The sequence below is a fragment of the Procambarus clarkii genome, chromosome 7 (genome assembly GCF_040958095.1).
Source record: "Procambarus clarkii isolate CNS0578487 chromosome 7, FALCON_Pclarkii_2.0, whole genome shotgun sequence".
NCBI classification, from domain to species: Eukaryota; Metazoa; Arthropoda; class Malacostraca; order Decapoda; family Cambaridae; genus Procambarus; species Procambarus clarkii.
The window spans coordinates 41,239,409-41,266,250 of record NC_091156.1 but is presented as its reverse complement, the minus strand read 5'-3'; the positions used below and the strand labels follow the sequence as shown (position 1 = coordinate 41,266,250).

At 43.4% G+C, this 26,842-nt stretch overlaps 1 pseudogene; it reads right to left on the bottom strand.

Moving 5' to 3' along the window:
- Positions 1 to 335: 335 nt before the first annotated feature.
- LOC123749943 (zinc finger CCHC-type and RNA-binding motif-containing protein 1-like) overlaps positions 336 to 26,842 on the bottom strand; it is a 167,831-nt pseudogene continuing 141,324 nt past the window's right edge.

The following is a 26,842-nucleotide window of genomic DNA, read 5'->3' as shown; positions in this document are numbered from 1 at the left end:
ATTTAGATGGTTAAAGCATGTTTATAAATAGATGACTACACTATCACAGAGTAAATAGGATCAGGACAAAAGGAAGACTGAAGGAAAGTAAGACCAAGTAAGAAGGTGAGCCAAATCTACCTGTAAACTATGCAGTGGATATTTAAATACGAGTTTAACAATGTTATCAAACATAAATACAGTACAAATCCAATTTACTGTATAATAACTTATTTATGATACAACACATCCAAGGCCCTACATCATAAATAAAAATTTAAATAAAAAAAATAAATAAGTATATAATCATGTTATATACTTTTGTTGTCAAAAAATTGTATATACTGTACAGTAATCTAATGCAAATATTCAGAAATTCTACTGTATCTCAATTCTTCTTCATCACTGAAGATAACTTGATTGTTTTATCTTTGCTTGATGAACTTGCGGTTCACATTTAAGAAATTCTCCAGTAGCCATTCTGCTTTGGAATTCCTCTGCCTCACGTAGCTCTTGCTGATACCTAATAGCTCCACTCAATGATTCACCTTCAAAGTTTATCTCTTGGTCACCTGCGTCATCATCATCACTAGCTTCTAATATCTCGGACTTTTGCAAGCCCTCAAATTCTTTTTTTCTTCACTGGTTCTCTTTCCCCAAGGAGAATTTTTGAGCAGGAATAACTTAAATGACCACCTTCTCCACATTCATAACACCTGGACTTATCAAGATATTCGCGTCTTCTTATAAATTCTGGAGCAAGTCCGTTTGGCCTACAAATTGCGGCCAAACATTTCACAGCCATCTGTCCCTCTCACACAGGCTTGAGCCTCCTCACGAGTCAAATACAACATGAGGGCAACGCCACGGCTCTTTCTAGTATTCTTATCTCGAGGAATTGTCACTCTCACAAGTTTTCCAAACATCTCAAAAATTTTATGTAGATCTGTATTGGTGAGGCTAAATGGCAAATTTGATACATAAACGTTTGAAGGAGTTTGCCACTAGAACCACCACGGATATTTGCCATTGTTGGAGTTCAATGCATTTTTTGCATGAAGGGTTTGTCCTCCCGATGACTGCACCAGTGCTGATGTTGGTGAACGCGTTTATGTTGAGGATGATCGGAGCTACCAAGGTGCTTGTTGCGTTGCGCTGTAGATAGAGGAACGGTGATTAGAACAGAGGTGTGTGTTGTATGGAGACTTGCCGCACCTTATCTATTTCCCTGTTAACACACGCTTTTATTGACTCATTCCTACAGCTCAATCATCTAAGGGTTTCAATCCACACAAACAGTTCCAAGGACAGATTTCATGGAATATGCAATGGCATTCATATATAAATGAACCCCGACCCGAGCTTAAATTTGCATTTTCTCATGTCTATTAAGTTTTCGAGCTTATTAAGGAATAACAATGCATCTAATTTGCCATATTGTAGGAACAATTAATAAACTGGAAGAATATTAAGTTTTATTTAATATATTTAACCAAAGAACACTTTACAAAATATTTAAGGACAAATAACTTTAATGCAATTTGAAGAACATAAGAAACATAACATAGTTATTGCAAATACATGATTATATCAGGATGCTAGTTGGAACCCATTGTCAGGTTCCAAAATTATTTTCATTAATTGTAAACTAATTCTCGGTATCTTCGTATCACTTTGTAAGTACATCATGCTTAAAATATTTAACAAAGCCGGGTTGTTTGCACGATTAGCACTTTTTAATAATAATAGCGAAAGGATTATTTTAAATTCGTTTAAAATTAGTTTGGCAGCGTACGTTTGGCACCATGTTTCACAATGTACAGTATTTCAGTAAGTCTCATCGAGCGACCAAATTGGTCCTTAATCGGCACATACTTATGCAGCAAATCTGTAATTGTATCCACCGACTGCTGGTTGTAGTCTGGGTGTTTCATAAACTCATTCCGAGTGTTAACGAGCATATTTATTAAAGCTCTTTCGTGCGCCTTTATTTAGTTGTTTATTTTATTTAGTTGCTCTTCAGTCATGAAATTTGGAATATTAATGGGTTTATCAATCAGCATATTATTCTTCTCATCGGCCAGAACACCAGAAACGATTTCGCGTTGACGTTTGGTCCCTTCATTTTTCATTCTCATGTAGTTGAGAATCTGGAAAGAGTCAGCGCCCTTCATAACCTCAGTAGGAATGTTAGGGAGCAAGAGCTGCAACTGCGGCTGGAATGTTTCCTTCAAATCAGAATGTAACTTGAAAAAAGAGTTTGGGTCTTCAGATAATTCAATTTCCCGTTTAACAAACCTGCCTTTTCTTTTTTCGGTTTTCGTGGCCTCATTAGGTACTATCGTTGAAAACAGCAAATAAACAGTTGTAAACACTGACTAGACAGTGAATATTATTGCAATCTCCCAGTTGCATCTGTAGATTGCCATTGTTGAACTTTGGATGTCACAACTTCGTTCTAGAGGTTTCGTCGGTTGTACTGGATGATAATTGATTGGTTGATAAAGATTTAGCCACCCAAGAGGTGGCACGGGCATGAATAGCCCGTAAGTGGTACAATTTTGTTTTTTCTCAGTATTCTGAGGTCGCTTTTAACCATCAAGCTGTTATCGCGGTGGAGGATACTGCTTCACAGTCTTTATGAGGGTGTCCAGCTGCTGGACACCTTTGTTGACCAGGAGAGTGGCTATGTTGATGGCTTCAGGGTGGCCACTGCATGATTCAGGAACTCTTAAAGCTCTTCTAAGGTCATTGGTTGCTTCACATTACAGTAGATAGTGAAGTAATGGCGTTTCTGTGACAGTTTGGCAGAAGATGCACTCTCTCTGTCGGGGTTCACCAATCTCCCAGTTGCATCTGTAACCTAGACGTAGTCTATATAACCTAACTGCTATTTCCCTGTGGATTCCTTTTGGGATATTTAACCTTTCTAATTTGGTAGCCTGTAGATACCATGTTGCAGATGGCGAACCTTCAGCTATTCTCTGGTGCAGGTAGGCTTTGTTGAGAGGTGAGAGTTTTTTGGTGATGATGTTTTTTATGTTCTCTAGGCTGGGTTGAATTGTTTTATGTATCACTGGATGACGAGTTGCTAATTTAGCAATTTCATCAGCTTTTTCATTTAATGGGATTCCAATATGGGATGGGATCCAGTTTAAAGTTATGTTGAGTCCTTTGCCTTTAGCGACTGCTCCAAGGATGATAATTGAACGCTACCTTTCTTTTATGTGGACCGAGGTGAGGTGGCGAGCAGTTGCCAAAACTATTTAAATTTTTCTGGTTAGTAATTTCCTTAGCATTTAGCTGCAAATGAAAATGTTCAGATATCTTGCAAAATTGTTGGTAACCTTATAAGATCATATGAATAAAGGTAACTGGAGATGGCCTGTTGGCCCATACGAGGCAGCTCCTATTTATAACCACCCAAACTCATTCTAACCTACACTTGAAGCAATCAAGGGATAATACTTCTATTACGTTACGCGGTAATTTGTTCAACAAATAAACAACAATGCATTAACAGTATTTACCCAGGTCTTTGCCAAACCTAAACTTATACAATTTATACCAATTGTTTCGTGTTCTGTCTTGTGTTGATGTTTTTATTACCTTATTGATATCGCATTTGTTATCAACGTCGATGAGGTAAGAGGTATACAAGTGATGAACGGACATAACATAATTATGATATGAACAAATCCACAAAGGCCGTAATGAGGGTTCGAACCTACGCACGAACCCTCATTTTTTTCTACGAACCTAGAAAAGAACAAAAGAATAAAGGTAACTGCAGAAAGCCTATACGAACCAGTTCCTATTCATAGCCACCCAGTTATAACATAATAAAAATCTTAATTATAAAGGTAACTGCAGAAGGCCTATTGGCCCATAAAAGGCAGCTCCTATTTATAATCCCCCAATCCCACTCATATACATGTCCAACCCACGCTTGAACCAATCGAGGGATCCCACCTCCACTACGTTATGCGGTAATTGGTTCCACAACTCAACAAACCGGTTACCATAACAGTATTTACCCAGGTCTTTCCTAAATCTAAACATATATAATTTATACTCATTGTTTCGTGTTCTGTCTTATGTTGATACCTTTAATACCCAACTACTATCCCTTTTGTTATATCTATTCATCCACTTGCAAACCTGTATCATAAGAACAAAGGCAACTGCAGAAGGCCTATTGGCCCATCCGAGGCAGCTCCTCTTTAGAACCACCCAATCCCACTCATATACATGTCCAACCCACGCTTGAAACAATCGAGGGGACCCCACCTCAACCACGTTACGCCGTAATTGGTTCCACAAATCAACAACCCTGTTACTGAATCAGTATCAATCAGAATCACCCAAGTCTTTCCTAAATCAAAATTTATCCAATTTATACCCATTGTTTCGTGTTCTGACTTGTGTTGATACTTTTAATACCTTATCAATATCCCCTATGTTGTGTACATTCATCCACTTGTAAACATCTATTATGTCACCCCTAACTCTTCGCCTTTCCAGTGAATGCACGTTAAGGTTTGTTAATCTTTATTCATATAAAAGACATCTAATTGGGGGAATTAACTTAGTCATCCTACGCTAGACACGTTCAAATGATTTTTTATCCATTCTATAATACAGCGACCAAAACTGAACTGTATAATCTAAATGGGGCCTAACTAGAGCAATATATAGCTGAAGAACAACAACAGGTTAATCATTCTTCGATTAACAAATCCCAGTGTCCTATTTCGCTTATTACGAACATTCATGCATATATCCTTTGGTTTTAAATTCTTACTAATCATAACTCCCAGATCTCTTTCGCAATCCGACTTCGCAATCTCAACACCATCTAGCTCGTATTTTGTAACTCTATCATAATTACCTAGCCTCAGAACTTTACATTTATCAGCATTAAACTGCATCTGCCAATCTTTTGACCATTTCAAAACCCTATTTAGATCAACTTGAAGTGATAGTGAGTCTTTTTCCGTGTTAATTTTCCAACCGATTTTTGTATCCTCGGCAAATTTGCCGATGTTGCAACTCAAACCTGAATCTAAATCATTTATATATATTATAAACAAAAGAGATCCCAGGACAGAGTATTGAAGCACTCCACTAACAACATTATCCCACTCTGACTTAACTCCATTTATACTAACTCTCTGTTTCCTTTGGAATAGCCATGCTCTAATCCAACTTAATATAGCACCCCCAATACCCTGAGTCTCTATTTTTTTAATCAGTCTTTTATGTGGCACTGTTTCATAAGCTTTGCTAAAGTCAAGGTACACAACATGGCAAACCTTAACACTATCAACTGCCTCAACTATGCTGGAATAAAAATACAGCAAATGTTGACTCGTTTATTAATTTATGTTTTTCAAGATGAAACGGAATGGTATTTACTATTATCGATTCAAGTCACAGTGACGACGAGTTAGGAGTGAGGAACTGATACAGAAATTTAGCAAAGCCCTAGAATTAGTTAGGAGCAAGGGAGGAATCCCGATCATATGTGGCATTCTTCCAAGAAAGAACGTTGGGAATGAATGCTTGCCGAGGGCACTTGGGGTCAATTGCCGGCTGGAAAGATATTGCAAATCAAATGCAATATCTTTCATAGACAACTGGGAACGCTTCTATTGAAGAAGTGATATGTATGCTCGTGATGGGGTGCATCTATCGAGGGCTGGGGTTGTTGCTGTTGCGAACTCGTTGGAACCAGTGGTTGCAGGCGATGAGTCACAATAACGTGGCTGAAGTATGTTGACCAGACCACACACTAGAAATTGAAGGGACGACGACGTTTCGGTCCGTCCTGGACCATTCTCAAGTCGATTGTGATGAGGACAGGTAGGGACAGGCATTAAATAGGCAAGAGAGAGCTGAGGAGGAAAGTCAGGTGTAGGGGATAGTAGTAATGAGAACTGCAGCAGGCCTATTGGCCCATACGAAGCAGCTCCTATTATAACCACCGAAGGAGATAGTAATAGGAATAAGAAGAGGATAGCAAGGGAGCGTAGAAGACAATGAACAGAAAAAGGGGAGAAGAGAGAAAGAAAGGGAAAGAGAAAGACAGAAATGGAAGGGGGAAAGCTTATGTTAGAAAGATTAGAGCATTTGAGTATATACTGTGAAAGGGAAGAGTCCACAGCAACAAAGCCAGGACTCAAGTTCATGTTGGGTACATTGTTAATAAGAGCCGCTTCTACAAGACGGCGTCTGTGTAGAGTAGAGGCAGGAAAGATTATTTTGGAGGAAGACCAATAAATGGGATGATTAGAATCCCTCACATGGCAGAAGAGAGCATTGTTAGTGTCTGCAGACATAACACTTCTCTTGTGTTCTTTAAGTCTGTCATTCAGTGTACGGCCAGTTTCGCCAAAGTATTGGAGAGGACAAGATGAACAGGAAATAGAGTAGACACCAGCAGCATTAGAAGCAGGAGGAGCAGTGTGAACTAGATTGCTACGAAGTGTGTTAGTTTGTCGAAAGGCGAGTTTAATGTCAAGAGGACGAAAGGTATTGGTAAAAGTTTTGAGTTCAGATATGAAGGGAAGGCATAGTACAGTGCTACCAGTGTTGGAAGCAGGTTTAGGATGAAAGAAATTTCGTTTAGCTTGAGAGTGGGCACAGTTGATGAAATGCAAAGGATAACCAAGGCGAGAGAATGATTTGTAGATAAAGGCAATTTCAGAATCAAGAAACTGAGGGTCGCTGATGCGTAGAGCGCGGAGGAAGAGAGACGAGGACACTTTTCTTAACAGAAAGAGGATGGTAGGAAAAGAAGTGAATGTACATGCCACTATGCATGGGTTTACGGTAGACAGAGAAAGAGAACCCAGACACAGAGCTGTGAACATGAACATCAAGAAAAGGAAGGAGGGAATTAGATTCCCACTCAACTTTGAAATGGATAGAAGGAGCCAGATTGTTAAGAGAGGCGAGGAAAGGCTGGAAAAGATTAAGGTCATGAGGCCATAAAGCAAAAATGTCATCAACATAGCGAAGCCAGAGAGAGGGACGAGTATCAATAGAAGGAAGAAGAACAGTTTCGAAGTATTCCATGTAGAAATTAGCAAGAACAGGGGAGAGAGGGGAACCCATAGCGACACCGAAAGTTTGAGTGTAATATTTACCGTTGAAAGAGAAAGAGTTAGATTCAACACAGAGTCTAATGAGATCGAGGAAAACGTCAGTGGGAAGTGGGAGAGGAAGGAGACCCTCTGACGCCTTCTGTCTGAGGAAAGAGAGGACGTCATCGAGCGGAACATTAGTGAACAGAGAGTCGACATCAAGACTAAGCATTTTACAAGAGGGTTGCAGGCGCAGTCTTTCTATGAAGTCCTGAGAGTGACGAAGGTGGGCAGGGGAAAAAAATGCCTATAACCAGTGGTTATAGGCATTTGTTTTGGTTTAAACTGTTATTAGATAGTGGTATGGTAATTGATAGGGAGGAAGGAGGTATTAAAAGTATGTGTTTGGGGGAGAAAGAGATTGGCAAAATGATCGGAGAAAGAGAAAGGCCTCAAAATAACAATTCACTTTGGATAGACAGTCGGTCAGGTGAAGTCACAGTGAGAGGTTGTGTTAACCGGAGCTCCTGAGTGTTGTTATATTATCATAGCAATATGGAAGTTGTAGTGAAGGACCTGGTGACTCTAGTGGGAGCCCTGAGGACAGAGTTGGACTCTCTGCGGGAGGAGGTGCGTCAGCTTAAAAAACAACGAGAAGTAACGAAGGAGGAGACCAGCAGTAAAGGGACCTCGTCTTGGAGAGTTGCGAAAGACAGGGGCCTTAAGAAGACTTTGATAAAGCCGCCTTCAAACGCCATAGCAACTTCAAATTCATTTGACGTTTTGGAGGACGAGTGCTGTGGAGAGACTGTGGATCGCGCAAAAGGGAAAGCAACGAAGAGAAAGGAAGCGCAGGCCCCTCAGAAAGTAAAGGAAGTACCTAAGCAAACATTAGTTGTGGGAGATTCCCAGATAAGGTATTTGGATAGAACGTTTTGTGCTAGAGATAGGAGGAACAGGTTAAGGGTTTGCTATCCCGGAGCTGGCATTGGTGATATTATAAACAACATGAATGATATTATGGCTGGTAATGGGAACAATCCCATTATTTGCATTAGCGTGGGAGGAAATGATGTTGGTCGAGTCAGGAGTGAGGAACTGATTCAGAGGTATAAAACAGCCATAGAGTTAGTTAGGAGCAAGGGAGGAATCCCGATCATATGTGGCATTCTTCCAAGAAAGGGAGTGGGAAATGAATGGATATCGAGGGCACTTGGTGTCAATTGCCGGCTGGAAAGATATTGCAAATCAAATGCAATATCTTTCATAGACAACTGGGAACACTTCTATGGAAGAAATGAAATGTATGCTCGTGATGGGGTGCATCTATCGAGAGCTGGGGTTGTTGCTGTTGCGAACTCGCTAGAAGAAGTGGTTAGAGGTGTTTGTTTGGGTTTAAACTGTTAGTAGATAGAGGTATGGGAATTGATTTGGAGGAAGGAGGTAATAAAAGTATGTGTTTGTGGGAGAAAGGAATTGGCAAAACGATCAGGGAAAGAGAAGGTCCGCAAAATAACAATTCACTTAGGGTATATTACACTAACAGTAGAAGTCTAAGAAATAAAATTAACGAATTAAATGCTCTTGTCTGCACAGAAAAAATAGATATTATTGCACTTACCGAAACGTGGATGAATGTAGAAAATAGAGAACTATTAGCTGAATATCAAATATATGGATTTAAACTATTCCACACAGATAGATATATTAGACGAGGAGGTGGAGTAGCCATATATGTTAGGGACAATTTGAAATGTAGTCTCAAAGAGGGAATCAAAACAGAGCCACACACAGAAACTATTTGGATTGAATTAAACGAAAAAGCTAATAATATTATAATAGGAGTAATATATAGGCCACCAAATTTAGACAGAATGGAAGCAAAGCATCTATGGGATGAAATATCTAGAGCATCTAGATCTAACAGTATTTATGTCATGGGTGACTTTAATTTTAGCGGAATAAACTGGTGAACAAAACAGGGAATAGTGAAGCAGAAGATTTTCTAGAATTAATTGACGATTGCTTTCTTACGCAACACATTAAGGAACCAACACGGGAAAATAATATTTTAGATTTAGTGTTAACTAACAGGGAAACGCAAATTAATGACATCGAAATAGGGAGTGAGCTAGGGAGCAGTGATCACAAAGAAATCAGATTTAGCATAGAATGGAATAGACCAGTAGGAGAAAATTCTGTTAAAGTGCCAGATTTTCGAAAAGCTGATTTTAATAGCCTAAGAAATTTTTTGGGTCAAATTGATTGGAAAGGCTTGGGTATGGGGTGTGGGCCGGTCTTGGAGCGAGACATGAACCCAGCGATAGGTGACTTAAATGGGGATTTCGATGTGGATTCAATATATAACTTATTTAAGAATATTCTAAACAAAGCACAGGAACGTAGTATACCATACAAATTGAATAGATCGTATACTAATGACCCAAAGTGGATAACAAAGAATTTGAAGAACCTTATAGGTAAAAAGAGAGTTTGGTACAAAAGGATTAAAAATGGGGAGGTCACTTTAGAACAGGAATTCGTACAACTGGTTAGAAATGTTAAAAAAGAGATAAGGAAAGCAAAAAGAAACTATGAAGTTCGCATAGCAGGGCAAGCAAAGACAAATCCTAAAGGGTTTTTTCAGTTATATCGTACTAAGACTAGGGAAAGGATAGGTCCATTAAAAACTGAGACAGGTCAAATAACAGATAGTGATGAAGAGATGAGTAGTATTTTTAATAAATATTTTGTATCTGTATTTACTAAAGAGGAACTTAACAATATGCCTTCAGCCGAACAAGTCTATGTGGGTGGGGACGAGGACAGGTTGACGAGTTTAGCAGTTACCAGGGAGGATGTTCTTAAACAAATAGTAAAACTCAAACCAAACAAATCCCCAGGGCCGGATGAAGTGTTTGCTAGGGTGCTTAAAGAATGCAAAGAGGAGCTTTGTGACCCACTGTCAACCATATTTAATAAATCAATAGAGTCAGGCAGAGTGCCAGAGTTTTGGAAAGTTGCTAATGTGATACCAGTTTTTAAGAAAGGAGATAGATCACTTGCGTCTAACTATCGACGAATTAGCCTAACGTCTATTGTGGGAAAGTTACTCGAATCCATAATAGCAAATAAAATTCGTCTTCATCTTGAAAAACATAAATTAATAATTGAGTCGCAACATGGTTTTATAAATGGCCGTTCATGTTTAACAAATTTGTTATCTTTTTATTCTAGCATTGTTGAGGCAGTTGATAGTGGTAAGGATTGCGATGTTGTATACCTTGACTTTAGCAAAGCTTTTGATACAGTGCCACATGAAAGACTGATTAAAAAGATAGAGTCTCATGGTATTGGGGGTGCTATATTAAGCTGGATTAGGGCATGGCTATACCAAAGGAAACAGAGAGTTAGTATAAATGGAATCAAGTCAGAGTGGGAAAATGTTGTAAGTGGAGTGCCTCAAGGCTCTGTCCTGGGACCTCTGTTGTTTATAATATATATAAATGATTTAGATTCAGGTTTGAGTAGCAACATTTGCAAATTTGCCGATGATACGAAAATCGGTAGGGAAATTAATTCGGAGGAGGACTCACTATCACTTCAAGTTGATCTAGATAGGGTTTTGAAATGGTCAAAGGATTGGCAGATGCAGTTTAATGCTGATAAATGTAAAGTTCTGAGGTTAGGTAATGATGATAGAGTTACAAGATACGAGCTAGATGGTGTTGTGATTGCGAAGTCGGATTGCGAAAGGGATCTGGGAGTTATGATTAGTAAGAATTTAAAACAAAAGGATCAATGCATAAATGTTCGTAATAAGGCAAATCGGACACTTGGATTTATTAATCGCAGCGTTAGTAACAAGACACCTGGTGTGGTTCTCAAGCTATATCTTGCTCTAGTTAGGCCCCATTTAGATTATGCAGTTCAGTTTTGGTCGCCATATTATAGAATGGATATAAATTCACTTGAACGTGTCCAGCGTAGGATGACTAAGTTAATTCCCCAAATTAGAAATCTTTCATATGAAGAAAGATTAACAGAGCTTAAGTTGCATTCACTGGAAAGGCGAAGAGTTAGGGGCGACATGATAGAGGTTTACAAGTGGGGGAATGGACATAACTAGGGGGATATTAATAGGGTATTAAAAGTATCAACACAGGACAGAACACGAAACAATGGGTATAAATTGGATAAGTTTAGATTTAGGAAAGACTTGGGTAAATACTGGTTCAGTAACAGGGTTGTAGATTTGTGGAACCAATTGCCGCGTAACGTGGTGGAGGTGGGGTCCCTCGATTGTTTCAAGCGCGGGTTGGACAAGTATATGAGTGGGATTGGGTGGTTATAGAATAGGAGCTGCCTCGTATGGGCCAGTAGGCCTTCTGCAGTTACCTTTGTTCTTATGTTCTTATGTTCTTATGATAAGAACATAAGAACCAAGGTAACTGCAGAAGGCCTATTGGCCCATACGAGGTAGCTCCTATCTATAACCACCCAATCCCACTCATATACATGTCCAACCCACGCTTTAACTTCATCCGGACCTGGGATTTAAGAACATAAGAACAAAGGCAACTGCAGAAGGCCTATTGGCCCATACGAGGCAGCTCCTATTTATAACCACCCAATCCCACTCATATACATAAGAACATAAGAACATAAGAACATAAGAACAAAGGTAACTGCAGAAGGCCTATTGGCCCATACGAGGCAGCTCCTATTCTATAACCACCCAATCCCACTCATATACTTGTCCAACCCGTGCTTGAAACAATCGAGGGACCCCACCTCCACAATGTTACGCGGCAATTGGTTCCACAAATCAACAACCCTGTTACTGAACCAGTATTTACCCAAGTCTTTCCTAAATCTAAACTTATCCAATTTATATCCATTGTTTCGTGTTCTGTCCTGTGTTGATACTTTTAATACCCTATTAATATCCCCCCGGTTATGTCCATTCATCCACTTGTAAACCTCTATCATGTCACCCCTAACTCTTCGCCTTTCCAGTGAATGCAACTTAAGCTTTGTTAATCTTTCTTCATATGAAAGATTTCTAATTTGGGGAATGAACTTAGTCATCCTACGCTGGACACGTTCAAGTGAATTTATATCCATTCTATAATATGGCGACCAAAACTGAACTGCATAATCTAAATGGGGCCTAACTAGAGCAAGATATAGCTTGAGAACCACACCAGGTGTCTTGTTACTAACGCTGCGATTAATAAATCCAAGTGTCCGATTTGCCTTATTACGAACATTTATGCATTGATCCTTTTGTTTTAAATTCTTACTAATCATAACTCCCAGATCCCTTTCGCAATCCGACTTCGCAATCACAACACCATCTAGCTCGTATCTTGTAACTCTATCATCATTACCTAACCTCAGAACTTTACATTTATCAGCATTAAACTGCATCTGCCAATCCTTTGACCATTTCAAAACCCTATCTAGATCAACTTGAAGTGATAGTGAGTCCTCCTCCGAATTAATTTCCCTACCGATTTTCGTATCATCGGCAAATTTGCAAATGTTGCTACTCAAACCTGAATCTAAATCATTTATATATATTATAAACAACAGAGGTCCCAGGACAGAGCCTTGAGGCACTCCACTTACAACATTTTCCCACTCTGACTTGATTCCATTTATACTAACTCTCTGTTTCCTTTGGTATAGCCATGCCCTAATCCAGCTTAATATAGCACCCCCAATACCATGAGACTCTATTTTTTTAATCAGTCTTTCATGTGGCACTGTATCAAAAGCTTTGCTAAAGTCAAGGTATACAACATCGCAATCCTTACCACTATCAACTGCCTCAACAATGCTAGAATAAAAAGATAACAAATTTGTTAAACATGAACGGCCATTTATAAAACCATGTTGCGACTCAATTATTAATTTATGTTTTTCAAGATGAAGACGAATTTTATTTGCTATTATAGATTCGAGTAACTTTCCCACAATAGACGTTAGGCTAATTGGTCGATAGTTAGACGCAAGTGATCTATCTCCTTTCTTAAAAACTGGTATCACATTAGCAACTTTCCAAAACTCTGGCACTCTGCCTGACTCTATTGATTTATTAAATATGGTTGACAGTGGGTCACAAAGCTCCTCTTTGCATTCTTTAAGCACCCTAGCAAACACTTCATCCGGCCCTGGGGATTTGTTTGGTTTGAGTTTTACTATTTGTTTAAGAACATCCTCCCTGGTAACTGCTAAACTCGTCAACCTGTCCTCGTCCCCACCCACATAGACTTGTTCGGCTGAAGGCATATTGTTAAGTTCCTCTTTAGTAAATACAGATACAAAATATTTATTAAAAATACTACTCATCTCTTCATCACTATCTGTTATTTGACCTGTCTCAGTTTTTAATGGACCTATCCTTTCCCTAGTCTTAGTACGATATAACTGAAAAAACCCTTTAGGATTTGTCTTTGCTTGCCCTGCTATGCGAACTTCATAGTTTCTTTTTGCTTTCCTTATCTCTTTTTTAACATTTCTAACCAGTTGTACGAATTCCTGTTCTAAAGTGACCTCCCCATTTTTAATCCTTTTGTACCAAGCTCTCTTTTTACCTATAAGGTTCTTCAAATTCTTTGTTATCCACTTTGGGTCATTAGTATACGATCTATTCAATTTGTATGGTATACTACGTTCCTGTGCTTTGTTTAGAATATTCTTAAATAAGTACTTGTCCAACCCGCGCTTGAAACAATCGAGGGACCCCACCTCCAGCACGTTACGCGGTAATTGGTTCCACAAATCAACAACCCTGTTACTGAACCAGTATTTACCCAAGTCTTTCCTAAATCTAAACTTATCCAATTTATACCCATTGTTTCGTGTTCTGTCTTGTGTTGATACTTTTAATACCCTATTAATATCCCCTTTGTTATGTCCATTCACCCACTTGTAAACCTCTATCATGTCACCCCTAACTCTTCGCCTTTCCAGTGAATGCAACTTAAGCTTTGTTAATCTTCCTTCATATGAAAGATTTCTAATTTGGGGAATTAACTTAGTCATCCTACGCTGGACACGTTCAAGTGAATTTATATCCATTCTATAATATGGCGACCAAAACTGAACTGCATAATCCAAATGGGGCCTAACTAGAACAAGATATAGCTTGAGAACCACACCAGGTGTCTTGTTACTAACGCTGCGATTAATAAATCCAAGTGTCCGATTTGCCTTATTACGAACATTTATGCATTGATCGTTTTCTTTTAAATTCTTACTAATCATAACTCCCAGATCCCTTTCGCAATCTCAACACCATCTAGCTCGTATCTTGTAACTCTATCATCATTACCTAACCTCAGAACTTTACATTTATCAGCATTAAACTGCATCTGCCAATCCTTTGACCATTTCAGAACTCTATCTAGATCAACTTGAAGTGATAGTGAGTCCTCTTCCGAATTAATTTCCCTACCGATTTTCGTATCATCGGCAAATTTGCAAATGTTGCTACTCAAACCTGAATCTAAATCATTTATATATATTATAAACAACAGAGGTCCCAGGACAGAGCCTTGAGGCACTCAACTTACAACATTTTCCCACTCTGACTTGATTCCATTTATACTAACTCTCTGTTTCCTTTGGTATAGTCAAGCCCTAATCCAGCTTAATATAGCACCCCCAATACCGTGAGACTATCTTTTTAATCAGTCTTTCATGTGGCACTGTATCAAAAGCTTTGCTAAAGTCGAGGTACACAACATCACACTCCTTACCACTATCAACTGCCTCAACTATGCTAGAATAAAAAGATAACAAATTTGTTAAACATGAACGGCCATTTATAAAACCATGTTGCGACTCAATTATTAATTTATGTTTTTCAAGATGAAGAATTTTATTTGCTATTATAGATTCGAGTAACTTTCCCACAATAGACGTTAGGCTAATTGGTCGATAGTTAGACGCATGACTTGTTCGGCAAAAGGCATAATGTTTGTGAGCCTCTATCTTTTTAATCAATCTTTCATTTTCATCAATTTTACAAAAGTTAGAAAGAAAGCAGTTTCACTGGAAGAAGTTAATTGGCGAGAAAGAGTACAGAGTGATGAATTTGTTTGAATGAAGTTATTTAAAAGAATGAAAAACTCAAGCCAAACAATTCCAGCATACTATTCTTCTCATCGGCCAGAAAACCAGAATCGATTTTTGTATTCTCGGCAAATTTGCAGATGTTGCTACTCAAACCTAAATCTAAATCATTTATATATATTATAAACAAAAGAATAGATAATTACAGAAGCAAATCGTCTTCAGCATAAAAAAATATTATTCAAATATTGCCGACTATACGAAAATTGAGAGGAAAATAAACTCGGAAGACTATTCAAAATAATCCTGAAGACGACCTAGATAGGGGTCTTGAAACATTCAAGACTTGCGGATGCAATTAATCTACATCAGACTTACAGGCAGTATTCTGCACCATTTCGTTCATATATTTGAAATGTTTTCTACAGCCTCTCAGACTAACGTGAGTAGAACTAGATCATTAGCATAACAAAAATCATTGGCAATAGTACTAAATTTCTGACGGCCAGATCCAATGGATCTTTCTATATGTATCATAATCCATAGGAAAAAAAATTATTTAAAGCCATTAAATGAACAAATCCAAAGGGATTTGTATATTTAGCGAGTCTTCGAACCTCGTCTACCACCGTGATTAGGGTTCGAACCTACGTCCGAGAGGATCCCAGACGCTGCCTTAATCCAGGCAGCGTTATTAAACAAATTAAAACCATTAATTTGAAATTTCACTAAAGGTTACGTGTTTTTTATATTTTTATTGATGCTGCATTAATATCAATAGTTTCTTTATAGAAACATTTAAATAGTGTATTTTGTTACCAAAATTCCGTGTTTAGTAATAAAAAAAGGATATTCTTATGTTAAGTCTGCTTTCCTCTCAAAGTTTTCTTACCTTCTTGAGGTTATCTTGAGATGATTTCGGGGCTTTTTTTAGTGTCCCCGCGGCCCGGTCCTCGACCAGGGCTCCACCCCCAGGAAGCAGCCCGTGACAGCTGACTAACACCCAGGTACCTATTTTACTGCTAGGTAACAGGGACATAGGGTGAAAGAAACTCTGCCCATTGTTTCTCGCCGGCGCCTGGGATCAAACCCATTACCACAGGATTACAAGTCCAGCGTGCTGTCCGCTCGGCCGACCGGATCCCTAAAAATTAGGGGGCAGGGGGGTTAGAGAGGAGGGAGTGGATGTTGGGAGAGGGGGAGAGAAGCAGCCCATTCTCCTAAGGTTTCCCAACGTCAGGAAACTGTCGTTCTAAACTGCCCTTATCTTAACCTACCAGAGGAACCAAAGCAGAAAACGGGACAGTATGTCAATTTCGCAAGCCGCTGCCATTTTTTAGTATGACAATTTTTGGCCTTAGGTAAATTACGCATCAAAATGTGAAGCTCTATTAGGAGAATGGGTTGAGAGAAGAAGGGTGGATGTGAAGAGAGGGAAGAGAAGAGCAGGGATGTGGGGAGGGGTGCAGACCTAACAGGCACCATCAGGTACCCTTCTAATTTTAGAATTAAAAGAACAATATGCAGTAAACATAATTTAAGGCCTTCATGTGGAATAAGAAAAAGTAAGAATATGAGAAACATAATGAGAGTAAAGAAAGGGGTAATGGAAAAATAAAAGGAAGAAGCACAGTATGTAGATGGTTTAAGCATGTTTATAAATAGATGACTACACTATCACAGAGTAAATAGGATCAGGACAAAAGGAAGACTGAAGGAAAGTAAGACCAAGTAAGAAGGTGAGCCAAATCTACCTGTATTACTATGCAGTGGATATTTAAATACGAGTTTAACAATGTTATCAAACATAAATACAGTACAAATCCAATTTACTGTATAATAACTTATTTAATGATACAACACATCCAAGGCCCTATATCATAAATAAAAATTTAAATAAAAAAATAAATAAGTATATAATCATGTATATTATACATGATTATATACTTATAATCCTTATACCCACAACACGTGACAACCCCACAACACGCAACAACCCCACAACACACCACAACCCCCCAAGACACCACAACCCCACAACATGCCACAACCCCCCAACTTGTCAAAACGCCACAACCCCACAACATGCCACAACCCAACAACATGCCACAACCCCACAGCAAGCCATTACCCCGTAACACGCCACAGCCCCACAACACGCAACAACCCCACAACATGCCACAACCCCACAACATGCCACAACCCCACAACATGCCACAACCCCACAACATGCTACAACCCCAGAACATGTCACAACGCCTCAACATGCCACAACATGTCACAGCGCCACAACATGCCACAACCCCACAACATATCACTACCCTACAACATGCCACAACCCAACAACATGTCACAACTCCACTACACGCGACAACCCCCACAACATGCCAAAACACCACAACACGCCACAACCCCACAACACGTCTCAACCCCAAAACATGCCACATCCCTACAATATGCTACAACCCCCACAACACACCACAATACCACAACAAGCCACAACCCTCAACATGCCACAGCCCCACCACACGCCACAACCCCATAACACGTAACAACCCCACAACATGTCACAGCGCCACAACACGCTACAACCCCACAACACGCAACAACCCCACAACATGCCACAACCCCAAAACATGCCACAACCCCACAACACGCCACAACCCCACAAAATGCCACAACCCGACAACATGCCACAACCCCACAACATCTCACAGCGCCACAACACGCCACAACCCCACAACACGCAACAACCCCACAACATTCCACAACCCCATAACACGCCACAACCCCAATATACCACAACCCCACAACATGCCACATCCCCACATGTCACAGCGCCACAACACGCAACAACCCAATAACATGCAGCAACCCTACAACATATGCCACAACCCTACAACATGCCACAACCCCACAGCATGTCACAACCCTACAACATGTCACAGCGCCAAAACTTGCCACAACCCCACAACATGCCACAGCTCCAAAACACGCAACAACCCCAAAACATGCCACAACCTCACTATATATCACACAACCATAACCCCACAACACGCAACAACCCCACAATACGCCAAAACCCCACAACACAACAACCCCAAAACATGCCAAATCCCAACAACACGCCACAACCCCACAACATACCATAACCCTCAACTTGTTGAAACCCCACAAAACGCACTACCCCACAACATGCCACAACCCAACAACATGCCTCAACCCTACAACATTCCACAACCCCACAACACGCAAGAATCCCATAACACGTCACAATCTCACAACAAGCAACAACCCCACAACATGCCACAACCCCACAACATGCCACATCCCTAAAACAAGCCACAACTCCACAACATGCCACAACCCTAAAACATGTCACAGCGCCGCAACATGCCACAACGGCACAACATGTCACAACGCCACAACATGCCACAACCCCACAACATGTCACAGCACCACAACATGTGACAACCCCACAACATGCAGCAACCCTACAACATATGCCACAACCCTACAACACGCCACATCCCCAAAACCTGCCACAACACCACACCACGCCACAACCCCAAAACATGTCACAACCCCACAACATGTCACAGCACCACAACACGCCACATCCTCACAATATGCCACAACCCCATAACTTGCTACAACCCCTCAACATGTCACAGCGCCACAATTTGCCACAACCCCACAACATGTCACAGCGCCACAACACGCCACAACCCCACAACATGCCACAGCTCCATAACACTCCACAACCCCACAACATGCCACAGCGCCACAACATTTTACACCGCTACAACACGCCACAACCCCACAACACGCCACAACCCCACAACATGCAAAAATCCCACAACATGCCACAACCCCAGAACATGTCACAACGCCTCAACATGCCACAACCCCACAACATGTCACAGCACCACAACATGCCACAACCCCACAAGATATCACAACCCTACATGTCAAAACCCTACAACATGCCATAACCCCACAACATGTCACAACTCCACTACACGCGACAACCCCCACAACATGCCAAAACCTCACAACACGCCACAACCCCACAACACGCCTCAACCCCAAAACATGCCACAACCCTACAATATGATACAACCCCCACAACACACCACAATCCCACAACAAGCCACAACCCTCAACATGCCACAGCGCCACCACACGCCACAACCCCATAACACGTAAAAACCCCACAACATGTCACAGCGCCACAACACGCTACAACCCCACAATACGCAACAACCCCACAACATGCCACAACCCCACAACATGCCACAGCCCCACAACACGCCAAAACCTCACAACATGCCACAACCCGACAACATGCCACAACCCCACAACATGTCACAGCGCCACAACACGCCACAACCCCACAACATGCAACAACCCCACAACATTCCACAACCCCACAACACGCCACAACCCCAATATACCACATCCCCACAACATGCCACAACCCCACATGTCACAGCGCCACAACATCGCAACAACCCAATAACATGCAGCCACCCTACAACATATGCCACAACCCTACAACATGCCACAACCCCACAGCATGTCACAACCCTACAACATGTCACAGCGCCACAACTTGCCACAACCCCACAACATGTCACAGCGCCACAACCCCACAACATGCCACAGCTCCACAACACGCAACAACCCCACAACATGCCACAACCCCACTATATATCACACAGCCACAACACGCCATAACCCCACAACACGCTACAACCCCACAACACACCACAACCCCACAACACGCCAAAACCCCACAACACAACAACCCCACAATATGCCAAAACCCTACAACACGCCACAACCCCACAACATACCATAACCCCCAACTTGTTGAAACCCCACAAAACGCCACAACCCCACAACATGCCACAACCTAACAACATGCCACAACCCTACAACATTCCACAACCCCACAACACGCAACAATCCCATAACACGTCACGATATCACAACAAGCAACAACCCCACAACATGCCACATCCCTAAAACATGCCACAACTCCACAACATGCCATAACCCTAAAACATGTCACAACGCCACAACAAGCCACAACGGCACAACATCTCACAACGGCACAACATGCCACAACCCCACAACATGTCACAGCACCACAACATGCGACAACCCCACAACATGCAGCAACCCTACAACATATGCCACAACCCTACAACATGCCACAACCCCACAGCATGTCACAACCCTACAACACGCCACAACCCCAAAACATGCCACAACACCACAACACGTCACAACCCCAAAACATGTTACAACCCCACAACATGTCACAGCACCACAACACGCCACATCCTCACAACATGCCACAACCCCATAACTTGCTACAACCCCACAACATGTCACAGCGCCACAATTTGCCACAATCCCACAACATGTCACAGCGCCACAACACGCCACAACCCCACAACATACCACAGCTCCATAACACGCCACAGCCCCACAACATGCCACAGCGCAACAACATTTCACACCGCCACAACCCCACAACACGCCACAACCCCACAACATGCAAAAATCCCACAACATGCAAAAATCCCACAACATGCCCCAACCCCACAACATGTCACAGCGCCACAACACGCCACAATCCCACAACACGGCACAACCCCACAACATGCTACAACCCCACAACATGCTACAACCCCACAACATGCCACAACCCCACAACATGTCACAGAGCCACAACACGCTACAACCCCACAACATGCCACAACTCCACAACATGCCACAACCTTACAACATGTCACAGCGCCACAACATCCCACAATCCTACAACACACCACAAATTCAAAACATGCCCCAACCCCACAACATGTCACAGCGCAACAACACACCACAACCACACAACACATTACAACCTTACAACACGCCACAACCCTACATGTCACAGCGCCACAACATGCCACATTCCCACAACACGCGACAACCCCACAACACGCCACAACCTAACAACACGCCACAACCCCACAACATGCCATAACCCCCCAACATGTCCCAACCCCACAAAACGCCACAATCCCACAACATGAACAACCCAACAACATGCCACAACCCTACAACTTGCCACAACCCCACAACACGCCACAACCCAACAACATGCTACAACCCCACAACATGCCACAACCCCACAACATGTCACAGCGCCACTACACACCACAACCACACAACACATGCCAATCTTACAACACGCCACAACCCTACAACATGTCACAGCGCCACAACATGCCACAGTCCCACAACACGCGACAACCCCACAACACGCCACAACCCCACAAAACGCCAAAACCCCACAACACTACAACCCCACAACATGCCACAACCCTACAACACGCCACAACCCCACAACATGCCATAACCCCCAAACTTGTCACAACCCCACAAAACGCCACAACCCCACAACTTGCCACAACCCAACAAGCCACAACCCTACAACATTCCACAACCCCACAACACGCCACAATCCCATAACACGTCACAACCTCACAACACGCAACAACCCCACAACATGCCACAACCCCACATGCCACATCCCTACAACATACCACAACCCCACAACATGCCACTACCATAAAACATGTCACAGCGCCACAACACGCCACAACCCCACAACATGTACAACCCCACAACATGCCACAACCCCACAACATGTAAAAGCGCCACAACACCCCACAATCCTACAATACCTCACAACCCCAAAACATGCCACAACCCCAAAACATGTCACAGCGCCACAACACACCACAACCACACAACACATTACAACCTTACAACACGCCACAACCCTACAACAGGTCACAGCACCACAACATGCCACAATCCCACAACACGCGACAACCCCACAACACGCCACAACCCTACAACACGCCACAACCCCACAACACAACAACCCCACAACATGCCACAACCCTACAACACGCCACAACCCCACAACATGCCATAACCCCCCAACATGCCACAATCCTACAACATTCCACAACCCCACAACATGCCACAACCCCAGAACATGTCACAACGCCTCAACATGCCACAACCCCACAACATGTCACACCACCACAACATGCCACAATCCCACAACATGTCACAACTCCACTACACGCGACAACCCCCACAACATGCCAAAACCCCACAACACGCCACAACCCCACAACACGCCTCAACCCCAAAACATGCCACAACCCTACAATATGCTACAACCCCCACAACACACCATAATCCCACAACAACCCACAACCCTCAACATGCCACAGCGCCACCACACGCCACAACCCCATAACACGTAACAACCCCACAACATGTCACAGCGCCACAACACGCTACAACACCACAACACGCAACAACCCCACAACATGCCACAACCCCACAACATGCCACAACCCCACAACACGCCACAACCCCACAACATGCCACAACCCGACAAATTCCACAACCCCACAATATGTCACAGCGCTACAACACGCCACAACCCCACAACATGCAACAACCCCACAACAATCCACAACCTTACAACACGCCACAACCTCAATATTCCACAACCCCACAACATGCCACAACCCCACATGTCACAGCGCCACAACACGCAACAACCCAATAACATGCAGCCACCCTACAACATATGCCACAACCCTACAACATGCCACAACCCCACAGCATGTCAACCCTACAACATGTCACAGCGCCACAACCCCACAAAATGACACAGCTCCATAACACGCAACAACCCCACAACATGCCACAACCCCACTATATATCACACAGCCACAACACGCCATAACCCCACAACACGCTACAACCCCACAACACGCAAAACCCCACAACACGCCAAAACCCCACAACACAACAAACCCACAACATGCCAAAACCCTACAACAAGCCACAACCCCACAACATACCATAACTCCCAACTTGTTGAAACCCCACAAAACGCCACAACATGCCACAACCCAACAACATGCCACAACCCTACAACATTCCACAACCCCACAACACGCAACAATCCCATAACACGTCACACTCTCACAACAAGCAACAACCCCACAACATGCCACAACCCCACAACATGCCACATCCCTAAAACATGCCACAACTCCACAACATGCCACAACCCTAGAACATGTCACAGCGCCACAACATGCCACAACGGCACAACATGTCACAACACCACAACATACCACAACCGCACAACATGTCACAGCACCACAACATGCGACAACCCCACAACATGCAGCAACCCTACAAAATATGCCACAACCCTACAACATGCCACAACCCCACAGCATGTCACAACCCTACAACATACAACAACCCCAAACATGCCACAACACCACAACACGCCACAACCCCAAAACATGTCACAACCCCACAACATGTCACAGCACCACAACACGCCACATCCTCACAATATGCCACAACCCCATAACTTGCTACAACCCCACAACATGTCACAGCGCCACAATTTGCCACAACCCCACAACATGTCACAGCGCCATAACACGCCAAAACCCCACAACACGCCACAACCCCACTACACGTCACAACCCCACAACATGCAAAAATCCCACAACATGCCCCAACCCCACAACATGTCACAGCGCCACCACACGCCACAATCTCACAACACTGCACAACCCCACAACATGCTACAACCCCACAACATGCCACAGCCCCACATGTCACAGAGCCACAACACGCCACAACCCCACAACATGCCACAACTCCACAACATGCCACAACCTTACAACATGTCACAGCGCCACAACATCTAACAATCCTACAACACACCACATCCCCAAAACATGCCACAACCCCACAAGATGTCACAGCGCCACTACACACCACAACCACACAACACATGCCAAACTTATAACACGCCACAACCCTACAACATGTCACAGCGCCACAACATGCCACAATCCCACAACACGCGACAACCCCACAACACGCCACAACCCCACAACACGCCACAACCCCACAAAACTCCAAAATCCCACAACACTACAACCCCACAACATGCCACAACCCTACAACACGCCACAACCCCACAACATGCCATAACCCCCCAACTTGTCACAACCCCACAAAACGCCACAAACCCACAACTTGCCACAACCCAACAACATGCCACAATCCTACAACATTCCACAACCCCACAACACGCCACAATCCCATAACACGTCACAACCTCACAACACGCAACAACCCCACAACATGCTACAACCCCACAACATGCCACATCCCTACAACATGCCACAACCCCACAACATGCCACAACCCTAAAACATGTCACAGCGCCACAACACGCTACAACCCCACAACATGTACAACAACGTACTGGAGTGAACGATATGGAAGCAAATGAAGAATAGAACCAGTGAAGAGCAGGGGTGCCATAGGCACAATCAGAGAACACTGTATAAACATCAGGGGTCCGCGGTTGTTCAACGTCCTCCCAGCAAGCATAAGAAATATTGCCGGAATAACCGTGGACATATTCAAGAGGAAACTAGATTTATTCCTCCAAAGAGTTCCTTACCAACCGGGCTGTTGTGGGTATGTGGGCCTGCGGGCCGCTCCAAGCCACAAGAGTTTGTGGCTTGGAGCGGTCTTGGTCTCTTGTAGCTCCAAGAGCCACAAGAGACCAAGAGTTTGGTCCACGCCTAGGTGGACCAAACTCTCACAAGTCAAGCCTGGCCTCGGGCCGGGCTTGGGGAGTAGAAGATTTCCCAGAACCCCATCAACCAGGTATGTCACAACGCCACAACTTGCCACAACTCCACAACATATCACAGCACCACAACATGCCACAACCCCAACACATGCAACAACCCTACAACATATGCCACAACCCTACAACATGCCACAACCCCAAAACATGTCACAACCGCACAACACGCCACAACCCCAAAACATGCCACAACACCACAACACGCCACAACCCCAAAACATGCCACAACCCCACAACATGTCACAGCGCCACAACACACCACAACCACACAACACATTACAACCTTACAACACGCCACAACCCTACAACAGGTCACAGCGCCACAACATGCCACAATCCCACAACACGCGACAACCCCACAACACGCCACAACCCTACAACACGCCACAACCCCACAACACAACAACCCCACAACATGCCACAACCCTACAACACGCCACAACCCCACAACATGCCATAACCCCCCAACATGCCACAATCCTACAACATTCCACAACCCCACAACATGCCACAACCCCAGAACATGTCACAACGCCTCAACATGCCACAACCCCACAACATGTCACACCACCACAACATGCCACAATCCCACAACATGTCACAACTCCACTACACGCGACAACCCCCACAACATGCCAAAACCCCACAACACGCCACAACCCCACAACACGCCTCAACCCCAAAACATGCCACAACCCTACAATATGCTACAACCCCCACAACACACCATAATCCCACAACAACCCACAACCCTCAACATGCCACAGCGCCACCACACGCCACAACCCCATAACACGTAACAACCCCACAACATGTCACAGCGCCACAACACGCTACAACACCACAACACGCAACAACCCCACAACATGCCACAACCCCACAACATGCCACAACCCCACAACACGCCACAACCCCACAACATGCCACAACCCGACAAATTCCACAACCCCACAATATGTCACAGCGCTACAACACGCCACAACCCCACAACATGCAACAACCCCACAACAATCCACAACCTTACAACACGCCACAACCTCAATATTCCACAACCCCACAACATGCCACAACCCCACATGTCACAGCGCCACAACACGCAACAACCCAATAACATGCAGCCACCCTACAACATATGCCACAACCCTACAACATGCCACAACCCCACAGCATGTCAACCCTACAACATGTCACAGCGCCACAACCCCACAAAATGACACAGCTCCATAACACGCAACAACCCCACAACATGCCACAACCCCACTATATATCACACAGCCACAACACGCCATAACCCCACAACACGCTACAACCCCACAACACGCAAAACCCCACAACACGCCAAAACCCCACAACACAACAAACCCACAACATGCCAAAACCCTACAACAAGCCACAACCCCACAACATACCATAACTCCCAACTTGTTGAAACCCCACAAAACGCCACAACATGCCACAACCCAACAACATGCCACAACCCTACAACATTCCACAACCCCACAACACGCAACAATCCCATAACACGTCACACTCTCACAACAAGCAACAACCCCACAACATGCCACAACCCCACAACATGCCACATCCCTAAAACATGCCACAACTCCACAACATGCCACAACCCTAGAACATGTCACAGCGCCACAACATGCCACAACGGCACAACATGTCACAACACCACAACATACCACAACCGCACAACATGTCACAGCACCACAACATGCGACAACCCCACAACATGCAGCAACCCTACAAAATATGCCACAACCCTACAACATGCCACAACCCCACAGCATGTCACAACCCTACAACATACAACAACCCCAAACATGCCACAACACCACAACACGCCACAACCCCAAAACATGTCACAACCCCACAACATGTCACAGCACCACAACACGCCACA